Below are 15,957 nucleotides of genomic sequence, written 5' to 3'. Positions count from 1 at the left end.
GATCAAAATTGGGGTTTGGACATTTTGTGCTGATTTGTTCTATGTTTCCAAATTCATTAGTCATACATTTTTTGCATTGGATGATAGGTTTCATCTAGACTTTAGTGTGACTAAGAGAGAGAGAGAGAAAGATAGAGGATTATTTTAGATCAGCATTTGTCCATGAAAACGTAACACAAAATTGTACATAACCAGACATATGTTTCAAACAAAACGCATCTACTACAAGATGATTATTTTTCAAGAATACAAATACATACACTTCACGTTTAGGTTTTAAGTTAGTTAAGATGGAAAATAACTTAAAATTAATTCAGCAATAAATCTGCTCCTTATGTACATTACATTTTTTTTAAATTGTGTTAAAGCACAAGATGTTGTTGTGCCATTGGACCAAAGAGAATAAACGAACACTGGTGGACATTGTAAGATGTTTCGATTTTTAAAAAGTGGAAGAAGAATGTTGGGTCCAAAAAGTATGTATAAAGAGCTTTCTGGCACAAGCGATCAGAAAGGGCAACATATCAGTGTCATCATGAACGCTTGACCAAGTAAGCCACCTAGCATTAAGATTACAGCAGTTAAAAATAAGTCTGCAGATGTGAAGTCTATCTTCTAAAAAAAAGTATTATGCGTGAGATAAGGTTGAGGGCCCATGGTACTAGAAATTGACTAGTCTGTAGGATTAAGAGTTTTATCCAACTAGATGTCATTCATCATTGTTAAGTATTTTAGATATAAGAGAGTTCTTCAAAGAGCAGTAACTGACAGCAGATGAAACGTGTACCTTGTGTACATAACTCATCCATGGGTCCTTCATGCCTCTTTCTGAATTTAACATGTTACTCAAGATCAAAATAGATAATATGACTTTCCTGTTTGCCACTGCTAGGAAAAGACACACTTGTGCAAGTTTATTCTGATCTTCTAAATAACAAAGGCTGTTCTCTTTATGTGTGGCAAAAGTTGTGTGAATGAAATCCTTTGTTGAGTTGGTATAAATCTGTCAACTGGCAACAACATTTTTTTCCATGATGCATTACTGGACTCAAGGACTTTCATTTCTATAAAACTGCCATATTGAAAATTCCAATTAGCATGAACAAAATTATTACTTTATGTTTGTATAAATGTACATTAAAATGATATCGGAAAGTTTTGAGCCTGGGTATAGTGTAGATTTGTTTATTTTTTCAAGCATTTCTTTAGGATTGAGATCTAACATTTAAAATGTCACTGCTGATCAAGCGGAAAAAGAAAAGAGTATTTGGAAAACAGCAAATATTATGTTTTGACAGGAACAGTATATACTAGTTGAGAGGTGAGAAATGTGATAGTGAATTTAGGAAGTAATCCCTATGTTCTAATGGTAAAGTAAATGCAGGGAAATATTCTAAATTAATGAAAAATATTGTGCTTACTGAAGTAGGGGGCTTTGTGGATGTGGGATTAGGGAAAGGTATTATTTGATAGTTGGTTGGGAAAATGAAGTGTGATACAGTGGCACGATCAGTGCTGTTGCATGCTTTCCATATCCTTCCTCTTGATGCAACAATTGTTTCATTGGATTTAACTAAAAATGTATCATCCTAATAGCGGTCAGCATTGAGGATCGAGATCTTCATATAAGACCCACTTTTTTTAAATTAGCTTCTCATAAAATGCAAGCATTTTTTTAAAAGATGTTGGGATCAAGGGAAGACTTAATGAGCATAAAAGACTGATTTTGATCAGTGCAGCACTTTTTTTGGAAGATCCTGATTTCAATGTATATAACCCATTCAGACAGGTATACATAGTAAGCATCAATTTAAATTTGTTATTGTAAAGGGAATATGTAAAAAGAGGATTGTAAAGGGAATATGTAAAAAGAGGATAACCTTAGTTATCTCTTGAAATGGTCAAATAAATGGAGGACAAAGCAAATACACATCTTTTTTCTCTAACATCTCACTCTTCAAGGACGGCCTTAAAATCAAGAAATATGACCCTAATCTTACAGGAGCTATGAAAGAAAATATTAAATAGTTGGGACATATTAAATATTATGTCATGGCAGAAACAGTATATTGTATTTGGTAGGTGAGAAATATTTGACATTAAATTAGGAAGCAATCATAAACAGATCTCGATTTTGTGGAAATGTACAGGGAAAAAAACCTTGGCTGTTCATAGACCCATTCAAGCCACATGATAATATGAAGGGTTTTGAAGGTATTTACCCTCTACTATTAGGTTTCCTTTGAAATAACGATCTTAGATCTCATGATTATGACTTCTATCAATGTCAAGCTCTCAGAGGAGAAAATTTGTATTTTCTCTCCTATCTGCTTCATGATTCAAAATGATAACTAAAGTAATCCCTCTTTTTCATCCCCCTTACATGTTGACTTCATCCTACCAAACACACATTGCTGTTACTTTAGTTATCTTCAGTAATGGCAAAGAAGACAGGAACAAATACACATTTTATTCTCTAGAATCTCGATCTTTAGCACATAATTGAGATTGAAATCAATAACCTCAATCTGAAACAAGTGATTAAAAAAGGCAAAACAGCTGGGAAATATTAAATATTATCATTTGGTACAGATGGCTGCTGGTGATCATTTTTCCCAAGCATTACCTTACTCACCATTGCACAAAAGGCCCTAAAGATGTCCACTCGTGATCTAAGTACTGAAGAGAAGAACTTTGTTAAGATGCATTGGATTCACTTCCAAGTTCAACAAATGGATATACAAGTACAGCATGCATCAAAGGGCCATTAGCAAAATAATGTCCTCAGTGTGCTGAAGGGCAAACTTTGTTGATTACTCAGAGCAATGTTTTCTAGTGCAGGGAGGGTAGACAACAATATCAGAGGAGATGGGAAATAGAGGATGTAAGTGCAATCGTGCCACTGGAACCCTAAAGAAACATGGCACAGAAGCTTGTGTTGGTGCAATCTGGTTGTGTGTTAAAGTGTGAAATGAAGACTATAAATACAGTAGATTACTGAATTTTTTAACACTTCCTTTTTATAAGTAATAATAACCATAGCATTTCCCTGCTGACCACTTCACCCTCCAAGTAGATGGAGCTATCTGCTACATGAATCTCTCCAAGGCAGGCTGCAGGACATATGTGGGATTGGCTCAGGCATGCCAGACCTCATTCCTGATAGAAATTTTTGATCTGGAAATTACAATCCAGATTATGAATCTGCATTGTTCCTGTGGCTCATTAACTTATATGCGAAACCTCTTGTCATGATTCTAGAGCGAGCCAGATATAGTGGCATTGTGGTAAAATACCAAACCCCAGTCTCCCATTTGCCTTGCCTCCATGCTGGGACTCACCTGTAAACCTAGTAAAGGATCATTGGTGGGGCCAATCCCCAGGCACCTGCAACACTTCCGCAGGGCACACCCCTGACCTGTACCGCTCCACAGAAGTCCTTCCAATGTGTCAACCTGCTCCACATTGCTACTCTCAACTCTCACTCAGCTGTCAAACATTTCTCTGATAGCTACCGCCTCCTGGAAGAACTCGATTTGGATGTATTCAGTCTGACCAAGACTTGGTTTACGGCCAGCTCTGACACAAGCTTTGCCACTCTCCTTCCTGATGGCTACAAGATCGTCTCTGAACCCAGAACCAACTGTCCCAGTGGGGGTGTAGCGTTGATCTTCCCAGAGTGGATCCCTGCTTCTATCATTCCTATGCAGGACTGCTCCTCCTTTGAATGCCTGGTCTACAGGCTCTCTATTTCTCCAGGCCTTTTTCTCACTGTGGCCACTATATGTGGGCAGCCTGGCCAGCTCACCTCCTTCCTCTCTGAGTGCTCAGAGATTTCCTCCTCATCTCTACCTCTCCTCCTCTGAGACCTTAACATCCACCTGGATGCTTCCTGCCCTTCCTCAGGACTCTTTCACAATCTCTGTGACTCTCTCTCTCTCTCTCTCTCCCTATTCTTCCCTCTGTCCTGACTCACTCTGCAGAGCATAGCCTGGATGTTCTGATCTCCTCAGATTCCCCTCCCCCTCTCCAATCCTCTCACCACTCCTCTCTCCTGGAGTGATCACTTTCTCCTTTCCTCCCACCTCTCTCTCTGTCTACCCTTCAGGCCAAGCAGACACCAGAACTGCCACCTACCTTCTCGTTCATCCGACCCATGAAGCGTGTGTCAGCTGAGGCTTCCGCCACTACTTTCTCTCCTCCTTCTGCATATTTGGCTGACTCATAGCCTGACACAGCCCAATCTAACCTTCATCTTTCGATTTCTAACACTCTTAATGTAGTTGCACATGTTATGAGGATCCACTTGAAGCCCAAATCCAAGTGCAACTCTTGTATGACTCTAACCTTGTCACCCTCAAACGCAAGTGTAGGGTGGCTGAGAAGAAGTGGAGGGCATCAGGTGCACCTTCTGACAAACTGACCTGCCGCCTGCTCAGAAGTCAATACAGACTCTCTGAACTTGCCAAGAAGAGAGCACATATTCACGCCCGTACCTCTGCAGCATCCAACAACTCAGCTGAACTCTTCAAAATAAGCAAGGAGCTGGCCAATCCTGCTTCAGCCTCCACCTTTCCTGTTCCCTCCCAGGCCCTCTGTAAGGCCTTGTCTTCACATTTCATCACTAAAACTCCAGACATCCTGTCTACCCTCTCTTCCTCTTCCTCCTCCTCCTCTACTACTGGCCCACCTGTGGCTGTTGCTCCTCCTTCCTTCTCTTGCTTTCCCTTTTTCACCCCAGTCGATGTTTCTAGATTAGTCTGATCTATGAAAGTCTTGTCAAAACAGGTTCTCCCCTGTTCATCCAGAACTATCAAGGACCACATTGCCACCCTTGGCTGATTTTTGCAATCACTCCTTTGCCACTGGAACCTTCCCCTTCCCTTTAAGCACTCCCTTATGCACCCCTTCTAAAGAAGCCCTCTGCCGATCCTTCCTCTCCAGCTATTGCCTCGATCTCCATCACTGCTTTCCTGGATGAACCCTTGGAAAAACTGGCCATCTACCAGCTTAATCTGCATACTGTATATGTTGTGTGTCTCCATGACCACCAGTCTGGCTTCAGAGCTGCCAAAAGCACAGAGACTGCTCTCCTAAACACCTGTGAAGACTTCCTCTCTAACCTTGATTCTAAGCTTCCTCCTGTCCTCATTCTCCTTGATCTGTCTTCTGCTTTTGAAATTGTAAACTATGCCATCCTGCTCAATCACCTCTGTAATAACCTGGGTATCACTTATCAGGCCATGGCCTGGCTGACCACCTTTCTCACTGACTGAACCTCTCGGGTCCAACTGGGGTCTTTCCTCTAATCTATCCCTCTCTCTACTTCTTGTGTTCCCCAGGGGTCTAACCTTTCTCCCAGGCTTTTCAACCAATACCTGACACCTCTTGCACACTACATTGCTGCTTTCTGCTCCAACGTTCATTGGTATGCAGATGACACCCAGCTCTCTTTCAGACTCCCCTCAGTGTGTCTTCTCCTTCTCTCATTCCAGAGTATCTGGCCGCAATTCAGGAATGGTGTTCTGCCAATAATCTCTACCTCAATGCCAGTAAGACTGAGATCATCCTTATTGGAACACCAGCTCCCTCCTTTCCTCTCTCGCGCTGGCCACCCACTCTGGGCCCTCTTCCTGCTCATATCTATGAGACAAAAAACCTTGTGGGTCATCTTCAACTACACCCTCTCCTTCACGCCACACATCTCTGACACCTCTAAGAAGTAAAACTATCAGCTGCACCTCCTCAGAAGTATTTTTCCTTTCATCACTTTCCCTAAACTCACTGTCTCCAGAGTTCGGGTCCTCTCTAGGCTGGACTTCTGCAACAGCATCTTTCTAAATTGTCCTGCCTCTACTCCCCGACCTCTACAACTTATCCAGAACAGGACAGAGAGACTTGTCCTTGGCCTCAAACCCAGGCATTGTATCTCTCCAGCTCTGAAATCTCTTCTTTGTCTCCCAGTGGCAGCAAGGATCAAGTTCAAGACCTGCTGTATCATCCACAAGGTGTTCTGGGGCCTGGGACTGCACTACTTCCAACGCTCTCTTCCTAAACCTCTCCCTTCTTGAGCTCTCCACCTCTGAGGCTCAAGCACTTTTCCAAGTAGAGAGTTGGGGCAGATCTCTATCTTTGGCTGGGGCCTCCCTCTGGAACAGCCTCCCTGCCTCTCTCAAACTTGAGCAGGACCCCCTCTGGTTCCAGAAGCAACTCAAGACGTTCCTTTTTGCTTCGGCTTTCTCTCTTCCTCTCGCCTGCTGATGTCCCGCCTGCTCAACGCACTAGTCACCTGGATACACTCTGACCTTGGGCCCATGCTCCTGCATGTGCAGTTGCACTTCACACTCTCCTGGCTCCCCTAGCACTTGTCGTCTGTATTTGCAACCCTACAGTCCCTTCTCTCTGCTCTTATGAGCACCTATTGGCTGTACATTTTGAGTTACATGCACTGAGCCAACCACTGGCTTCACTTTTTGATTTACCTGCACTCCCCTCGTCCCCTCAGCACATCTTCCCTTCCGCTCCCCTGCACTTGCGCGATGTGAATGACACAATGCCTAATAAGATTGTTGTTTTGTCCTCCTTTGTTTCCCCCTCCTTGTTTTGTCACGCCTAGAAACACTTGTGTACAGGTGCATTATAAATGCCATGTCATATCATATCAACACCCATCTTGGTGGCCTCAGCAAAGGAATTATGGATCAAGATTGAGTCTGACATCTCATGCAGACCACAGATTAGAAAGTTATCAATATTTTTGAGTTGCATCTCTTCATAGTATGAAGCATTCTTCCTTGCCTTGAATTCCAAAACAACGCCAGAGCAGCTCAGCCCATTGTATTATCCAGGCAGGTCTATTTGAAAAGTCTGTACAGATGCATACCTATGTACTCCCTGAAACAATTACAAGGAATACATAAAAGAGCAATTGAATTATGAGGAGCAGAAGAGAAATCCTTTCTGCAGACAAATGATTGTTTTTAAACTCATATGTGGGTGTGTAAACAGTTTATTTCCATATACAAACCAGAAAATCCACATATTAAAAGAAACAAAATCATCACAATATAATTATATATGAAATCATTGCCATAACCACAACATTTCTTAAAAACATACCAACTGTCATGAAATCCCAATTTAAAAAGAAGTGAGTGGTTTCACAATAAATTTGATGGCCAACATGCTCGTAATCTGTGTAATTCCTTCTTAAATGCCACGCTGTCTTCAAATACTGAGGCTGAGCCCAAAGTTCAAAATCATTCTCGGTTCCCAGAAAGTTTAGAATGGCCTGACTGGTAGTCACAATATTTAAGTGCTTATGCATTGGGAAAAGCCATCTATGTCTCAAGTTGTTATATAGAGGACAGGAGATTTAGAAAATGCAGTAAACCCTCTTTCTTAGTTTGACAAAACTTGCATCTGACTTTAGTACCCCCACTCCAATTACCTGTGACACTGCCAATGTTAAGACCCCTCATCTTGCCTTCCAATACAAGATTTCAGCTTCTGGGTCTTCAAGAGTATTTAATACTTTCCCAGGCCAAAGTGAGATTTAAACTATACATCATTTGCCTTTATACTAGTGGACTGTGTCATAGATAATTTCAATTGATAGTGCCAGTCTTTATAATTCTGTACAATGTGCACTTTTGCGATGAAGTTCCCTATGTTTGTGAGGGTAGATATCAAAGGTAACCACAGTTTTGCACTTAGATCTGAAACATAAAGAGTCCAAGGGAGCTTTGTTTGTGCCACTTTGAGCAAGAGCATCCATCAATGTGGATTTATTAGAAGATAGAAACTCCATTGTCATAATCGTATTTATATACAAAACGTGCTTGACATTGTATACAACACCATCAACCTCTAACTCTAATCTCAGAGAAGTTAATGGTGTGATAGTTGTCAGTGAGAACACCTTCTTCAAAATGCCAATCTCTCTTTGCTCCAAATTCCAGCAACGCAGAGTGCCAAAGAGTTGGCACATGCCCTCAGTATCTCCAAATGTCAATATGTTTCCTTTCCACCATACCTATATGCTTAGTCCTCCTTGATAAAGCGGCACATTATCCACATCTATCTCACTGACAAACAGAATTGTTTCTCACCACAGAGAAAGCAATGCTTCCGCTGCACCAACCCCACGTGCATGCCCAAACTGGTGGCCTTCATGTCAACGTTCTGGAACCAAATGAATGCAACAACTTGCTCCCTCTACACAACCCTTAACCTAAGCAACACAGATTCAGAAAGAGCCTGAAGTCAGCACCTCTGCAATAATTCGTTTAGAGGACATGCAGCCTGTCACTAATGGTCCCATTCCTGATCTGTCAGAGACTGCCCAGTAAAATTGTCAACCCATGACGACATCACAGAGGGCAGACATAGCCTCTCAAAACGTGGACCAACAAGCCAGATTCTGTGCTGAGCAGGTAAACGGTAGTCATCCCCAGTTTACAACACACAGAAGGCCCAGAACTAAAGCCTCTTGGATTGGGCATCACGATACTGTTTCCTCCTCTCATGTCTCCACATTGCTTTCTTTTTCATCCCCTCTTCTCCCTTCCCTTTCCATTTCCAGGATTCTGAAACACTTTTCTCTGTATATTTATATGTAGAAATAGAGCATACAATCAATAAAAAATAAATACATACATACATGTGTACCTTCAGAGTTTGTATTCGTGTGGTTAAGTAGTAAGCTATGTCTATATTGAATTCAACCTACACAAATAGTTAGTTTCTAATCTGTGCCCTCCAACCTTTACTTTCTTTGTTAAGCCTCTATCCAGTCATGAGCTTGTGCATCCCATTAGCACTTTGTCCAACACACTCCAAGTTGCACCTCTCATGGCAATCTCTGATGAACAGTAATCCCTCTCTGGAATCATCCTGAGTGTTCATAAAAATGAAAATGTGAGACCAGACCAAACCAACCCAATAAAGATGTTACCTATATGTGTTCTACATGTAAGAAAGTAACATTAGATGTTAACTCCTGAAGCACTTCTTTTGCCAATGTGTATGTATCGGTACTCAGCCTCCTTTATTAGCATTATACACGGTTCTCTCCCATTATAGGCCAACTATTGTCATGTCATAAGACATAACTGCAAACGGATCATGTTTATCATATCTGTGTGCATGAAGTCCAACCACATTAACGTGTTCACCTCCCTTCTGCCATCCGTGTATGCAACATTGTATCAAAAATCATAATATCCTACAACTCACACAGCAATGAATCTTGAACATGTATAAATACAAAATTAATTCTTAATGGCATAGTCCCATTTCTTCAACAGGTTTAAACAATTGCATCCAAAGCCTAGGCGAAAATGAAATAGCCTCAAGAAAGACACAGGTAAACCACTTACACCTAACAACTTTTATTTAAAATGTCTTAGAAAAGGAATAGATATAGGACACCTTGAAAACGGTAAATGTGAAATCTACCAAAAGATTGTGGAAATCAACTACTGATCAAAGAGTGTTCCAAACACATTCATTGGCCCTCATTACGACCCTGGCGGAAATCGAAAAACGATGGCGGAAATGCAATACCGCCATCGAATAGCGCTCGGTGCGATCATGACCCGTCACCGTAAAGTACGATGCCATTAGCGACACCGTAGTGAACGCCAACGCTAACTGCACCAAGTACGCGCACGCGCGCCATGCCAAACCGTAATTACCACCATGGCGCAACGGTACGCGAATTCTGACCCTAGCGGACATGCACCTAACGCCACCAAGCACGGCGGAAAGTACCATTCCGCTATGGTGAGAAGTACGGCATCGCGAACCAACCGTAAACGGCCCTACTGAGTGCCTGCACACCACTCCCTGGCCACATTGCACAACTCCTCGTAGGTGCAATGAAGTCACACAATGCAACCAGTGAAATGTACATGTCACCCATGCCTGCCAACGAACAAATGAACCTCAAGAGGGGCTAACGGGAGCTGCAGGGCACAGATGGCACGAATACAGAAGCTACACAAATGGACATGACCTCAGTCTCCCTCCAAGAAACGCACGCAAACACAGGCACCTGTGACCAGCCATATTCTGATAATCACATCATTCCACCAATCCACCTGGCTGACCGGCATCTGTTACACAAAAGCTAATCCCCCGCCCCTGAGCATGACATCATTAAAACAGTCACAATGGCAGCCCTAATCCCTGACCTCACTGGGCTCCGTAGGCAAACGCGCCCAGCACAGTACCACGCGACTATACTCCGAAGCTGGAACCCAATGCAGATCTCCTCACAATACATCGCTCCCCAAATAGGAATATGCCACATCACTTGTAAAGAAGAACGCTACACGGTTCATATCAGAATAGAAATTTAATGCACAACAAATTCACCAAGCCCATACAGCCATTAGGCCATGAACCCCAAAATATAATTCACCATTGTGGGCTGCATCCGCAATAAATGACCAGCTACTTCTTGTGTGACGCCCTGTTCCCTCATGGTACACAGGGGCTACATTCTCGTACGAAAAGGCAACATGGAAGCGCCTCGAACCGCAGGGCAGTCCCATTAGGGAGGCACTAGTCCAGCTGAAAGGCCGAAATGTTGCTCCTAGCCACTAGTACTGCGTAAGGGCATGTGGCCCATTGGCGATCGTCCCATAAGATCGTAATGGTGCTCCACTGATTAACACGAAGCAGCAGGTGTCGGGAGTAAAATCCATCTGCAGGAGTGGCATACAGATGGCAGTGGCAAAATGGGAGGAGATACCTGTCACCCAAATGAAATGAAAAAGAATAGTATGGGCATCAGAACTGCATTTGAATTACTCACTTCAATGATCACACAAAATCCACAGCCATATGCATGCTAGCCCACTCCAAGGGATCATCACCACCCAAAAACCACTTGCGAATCGTAACTATCTATATCGAGGTGAAAACACTATTACAAACGAGTGTTACTGTGCATGCCTCTGTCAAAACAGAATCCATCAGATGGGATTAGTAACGTGCATAGACACAAGTGTCTGAAGGCGCGTCGAGACAGGGAGGGTTCAACAAGGCCAGATAGACGATGGTCCCACTATGGCAGCCCTGCATCACATAGCGCAGGGGAGGTGGATAGATTCCAAGAAGCCCCGTACATGGCAAACTCTGTATGAAATCATCTGTCCATGCATCCATACATCATTCCCTCATCCCGTAATGAAAACGCCTGATTTCATACTCACATAACATGTGAAATTTCCATTGAGTCTGTGCGTTATGCAGCCTGCAAAATCCACTGTGCTCCAGCCCGTAATTCCAGTGTTGTGAAGTAACATGTATTTGGGAACGTCCGGCCTCATCGTCCACTACGCTATTGCGCATCCCATACCATTCATATCAATCATTGCATTCTCGCCATGGCCCCTGTCCCAAGGACATTGAACAATAGAACGTTATATTTGCAGTCAGACCTGTGGGCGTCTCCTCGCCTCTAGCTGAAAACCGAAAGCGCTGTCCTTCGAATTCCTCATTTGCAACATCACGTCGAAAATGCATCTGTGGCTGCTTGAAATCACAAATTAATCCATCTAGTGCGGCTGTGTGTGAAAATGGCAACTGGCTTCACTCACAAATGGGACGCCCCGCCCGTCGGTGAACCTCGGTACAGTGTTGCATGAGGGTCCACCGTAACTCGAGTACTACGTTCCACTGACCCTTCACAAGTCTGTTCGCGACTGCAAAGATAGTATGTGAACCAATGGGACCATAGCAGAATGAACATATGAACCAATATTACACTGCCATCGGGAACAAATACATGATTGTAATAGCAAGATGCCATTCGTCGAATTGCAGTGTTGTGTGCGGGACGTGCTCGCCCAAAGGGGATTGCAGCTTGCACAGGTGGAATGAATCACCACAGGTGGAGGCTATACAGCCTGAAAACACATAAATTGAACACCCAACCCCCTCACACAACCCCACCCACTCAGAAATGCTACCGGCAGGACTAGCGATGTTGGCCCTGGGGGACCTGATAGCACTGCAAGTACTCCAACTTCAAGAAGAAGACGAACCCCAACTACTACAACAACCAGCCGCACGGAGGAGACGCAGGAGGAGGAGGAGGGCAAGGCAGGGCCAGCAAGGGCCGCCAGCACAGCCACTACCACCACGCAGGCAGCCCGCAATCCCACGCCTCCGAGCACATCCGTTCGACCTCACTGATGAGCAGATCCACACCCTCTACCGTTTGGACCGGGACACCATAACCGCCATTGTGGACATGACACAGGCTGACCTTGCCAGCATGATAGATAGCCCAACCGCCATCCCACCCCTACTGAAGGTGGTGTCTGTACTCCACTTCCTGGCCACAGGCACCTACCAGCACACAGTCGGACAGTTGCATGGCATTTCACAGCCAGTGTTCTCACGGACACTATTGCAAGTTCTCGATGCCCTCCTGAGGCACGCAGACGACTACATCTCTCTACCGCGCTCGGAGCAGGAAATTACGAACACAAAAGTGGGATTCCATGCACTTGGCGGCATACCGGGTTGCATTGGTGCCATCGACTGCACCCATGTGGAATTGGTCGTCCCACATGCCATGGAGGCCCAGTACCGCAACCGAAAACAATTTCATTCTCTGAATGTACAAATGGTGTGTGACTCCAACAGGATCATTACACATTGTTGTGCCCGATTCCCTGGATCAACCCATGATTCTATGGTCTTGAGGAACTCTACAATACCACGCTACATGGAGCGACACGCAGGGAACAGATCCTGGCTACTCGGTGAGTCTCATTTCAAGCATGATAATGTGGGGTATGTGATGCGCCAATGACCTAGCAGGAAGGGGGGGGGTGCGTACGTAGCAATGGCATTCCTCAAACATCCTTTTTTGTCCACATACAGGTGATGCCGAGTATCCACTGAAGAGATGGCTCCTTACACCACTCCGGAACCCACGGGACCAGCATGAGGAGGACTACAACCATGCCCACTCACGTACCCGTGTAGTCATAGAACAGGCATTCGGCCTACTGAAGACTCCTTTCCGCTGCCTCAGCAGGTCTGGCGGGGCACTCCTGTACCGCCATGAGAAGGTTGCAAAGATGGTCATGGCATGTGTCATGCTACACAACATGTGCGTACGTAGAAATGTGCCCATGCCCCCTGACGCAGAACTGCAAGCACCTGAAGATGGTCATGATGAGGGTGGGGATGTGGCAGCACCTCAAGGAGTCTGCGAGGCACAGGAGGGCCGTGACATTCATCAGCATATCATAGATGCATGCTTCTAGCACTCACGCCTGGTGGCTGATACATGGACACGGAACTTGTGGCACTGTGTGTGTCCGGAACATGCACAATAGGGACTGTACGCCTATAATGGCCTCGTACACAAAGATCAATGTCCACACATCTCATTGGATAATCGTGCATTGTTTATGGCATATGTGAAATCATGTTACACACCCCATCGACCCGCCACCCAAGTGAGCCCAACACACCCCCTCCACCCTCCTACCTCCCCCCCGAACACCAGTGTCCAGAGATGCTCATTGTCAGTGGGCAGTCGCTATTGCAAGCCCCCTCTCCGGGTATCAGGGGCACCCCTGCCTGTGGAGCGCAGGTTCCTCCCTGATCTACGTTGGGGGCTGCCCTGGACGGAACTTGCAACGGATGATGTCTCTGCCTGCTCACGTCCATGCATGTCCCTAAGGGTTTGTGAGAGCTCAGTGAGCACACGGCGCACAGCGGCAAGTTCGGCACATACGTCTTTGGACGTCGCATGCAGTTCCCCCCTCAGGCTCTCGGTGCTTCTCTCCATTTGTACTCTCAGGCTCTCGGTGCTTCTCTCCATTTCTACTCTCAGGCTCTCGGTGCTACTCTCCATTTGTGCCCTTAGTGTCTCTGTACTTCTCTCCATTTCTGCCCTAAGTGTCTCAGTTGATGTTTCTATGTCTGCCTTAGTGCCCCCACATTCATCGGCATGGTCCTTGAGGAGCGTGGCCAGTTGGTGCTGTTGCACGATTACCTGGTCGAGGGACTGTTGCCTCTGCTGTGCCATGGCCATTTGCGGTGGTGTCACAGAGGGGCTGGTCACCTCATGTTGCCTTGCCACAGGGCTTGTGGGGGATGGCCAGTCGTCGTCTTGTGGGTGCCCCTGCGTGGTATCCTCATGGTGTACGGGATGGAACAGACAGGGGGATTGAGAAAGGTCATGGATGGATCTGACTTCGACATCCCCGTTTTCTGTGTCGGAGCATGCTGCCATTAATGCAGTGTCACCTATGGTGCTGCTGCCACCAGAAGCAGTGCCTACTGTGGCATCCATTGGGGGGACCTGTGGTGGTGCTGTTGTGGGCATGCTGGGTGCTGGGGTGCCTGTTGGAGTTCCCTCCTGTGTGCTGCCACTTGATTTGTCCTGCTGCCGTGTCTTGATGCGTGCAGCTGAGGTGGAGGGTCTTTGGCCGTTGGTCTTGGCCCTCTTTGCAGGTGTGCTGGTAGGGGTGTCCTGGAGCTCGTCGTTTGAATCGGACCCTCTGGTGGAGTAGAAGAGGGCGAGCGTTATTGATGGGTCTGTGGGAATTGGAATGGCAATGTATCACATGCATTGGGGTGGTACCTGAGGGTGATTTGGGTTGGGACCTTGGAGGTGGTTTCTTTTTTGTGTGGAGTGAGGGTGCAGTTGTTTTGCAGCCTGCAGTTAGGGTGTGCCTGCTGCACGTGTAGAGGGTGTTTTTAGGATTTTTAATTATTTATGTATTTAATGTGAGTTTTAAAGTGTGCTATCGGGCCTATGTATGTGGACGTTCTCCTGGACATGTGTTACTGTTGCACTATGTGGACACGTGGTACTTCACATGATTGGACATTGTGGTTTTAGCATTGTTTTATTTGGGACACCTACCTGATTCTTCGGATGTCTGCACTCCTTTCTCCATCCCTCCGACTCCCTCTATACTCTCCATTCCAATGGTGGAGGCACAGATTTCTTCCCAGGGGATCAGCTTGATGGGTGATTCCGATCCTCCCCCGGTAGCTGTGGCAATGTTGCGGTTGGCAGAAAGTATGCTACGGACGCGGATCCGCAGGTCGTCCCATCGCTTTCTGCATTGCTGTGGGTTGCGGGGTGCGGTCCCCACCGCATTTACCCGCTGTGCCACCAGGGCCCATATGGCCTTCTTGTTCACAAGTGCCGTCCTGGTCATTTGCGTGGAGAAGACGACGGCAGCATTCTCCTGGAGGGTCTCTGTGAGCACGGTGAGTTCCTCACGGGAGAAGTGGACCTGCCGCTTGCGGTCGCACGCTTTCTTCGCTACTTTTCCCATTTTTCTTGGTTTCACTAGGGTGGATGTCGGGTTGGGATGTGTCTCAGGGTAGTATTTTTAATGGTTGTGTGGAAATAGTGTTTTTATAGGTGTACGGCGTGATGTTTCCCGTTCCGGGACCATGTTTTTACTTCCGTTTCCGTATATTTACGGTCACCGTACTTTCCGATTGCCGCTCATTGCGGTGACCGCTAAGATGGGTGGCGGAATTGCACCTAGGGCGCCGTACGGCGGCGGTGTGGGCCGTTTTGGGGTCATTTCCGCCATCGCGGACTTTGCACTTCCGCCATGGCGTTGTGCTCGTGCCCGATGGGTCGGAATGAGCCGCACTTTGCTCCGTCGTGCAATGGCGGAAACGCTATTTACGCTATGGCGGTCCGGTCGGTTGCTTTCCGCCAGGGTCGTAATGAGGGCCATTGTCTCTAGACAACGTTCACTAAATGAGAACCCAACATGAAATTCATTCAAGCAGGGTAAAAGTGCCACTGAAAATGCTGTTTCAACATGCTATTCCAGGAAGCAAATTATATGCAAAATGATCTGTTATCGATTTCAAAATGCATTGCTGACAGTAGGTAAAGGACCACACTTCTGAAATATTGGTGCAACTAGTCAATTTAAGCAATACGAA

Source organism: Ambystoma mexicanum, chromosome 4q, assembly GCF_040938575.1.
Source record: "Ambystoma mexicanum isolate Mex_15411 chromosome 4q, UKY_AmexF1_1, whole genome shotgun sequence".
Classification (NCBI taxonomy): domain Eukaryota; kingdom Metazoa; phylum Chordata; class Amphibia; order Caudata; family Ambystomatidae; genus Ambystoma; species Ambystoma mexicanum.
The sequence above is the reverse complement of the archived record's forward strand: the minus strand, read 5'-3'. Positions refer to the sequence as shown.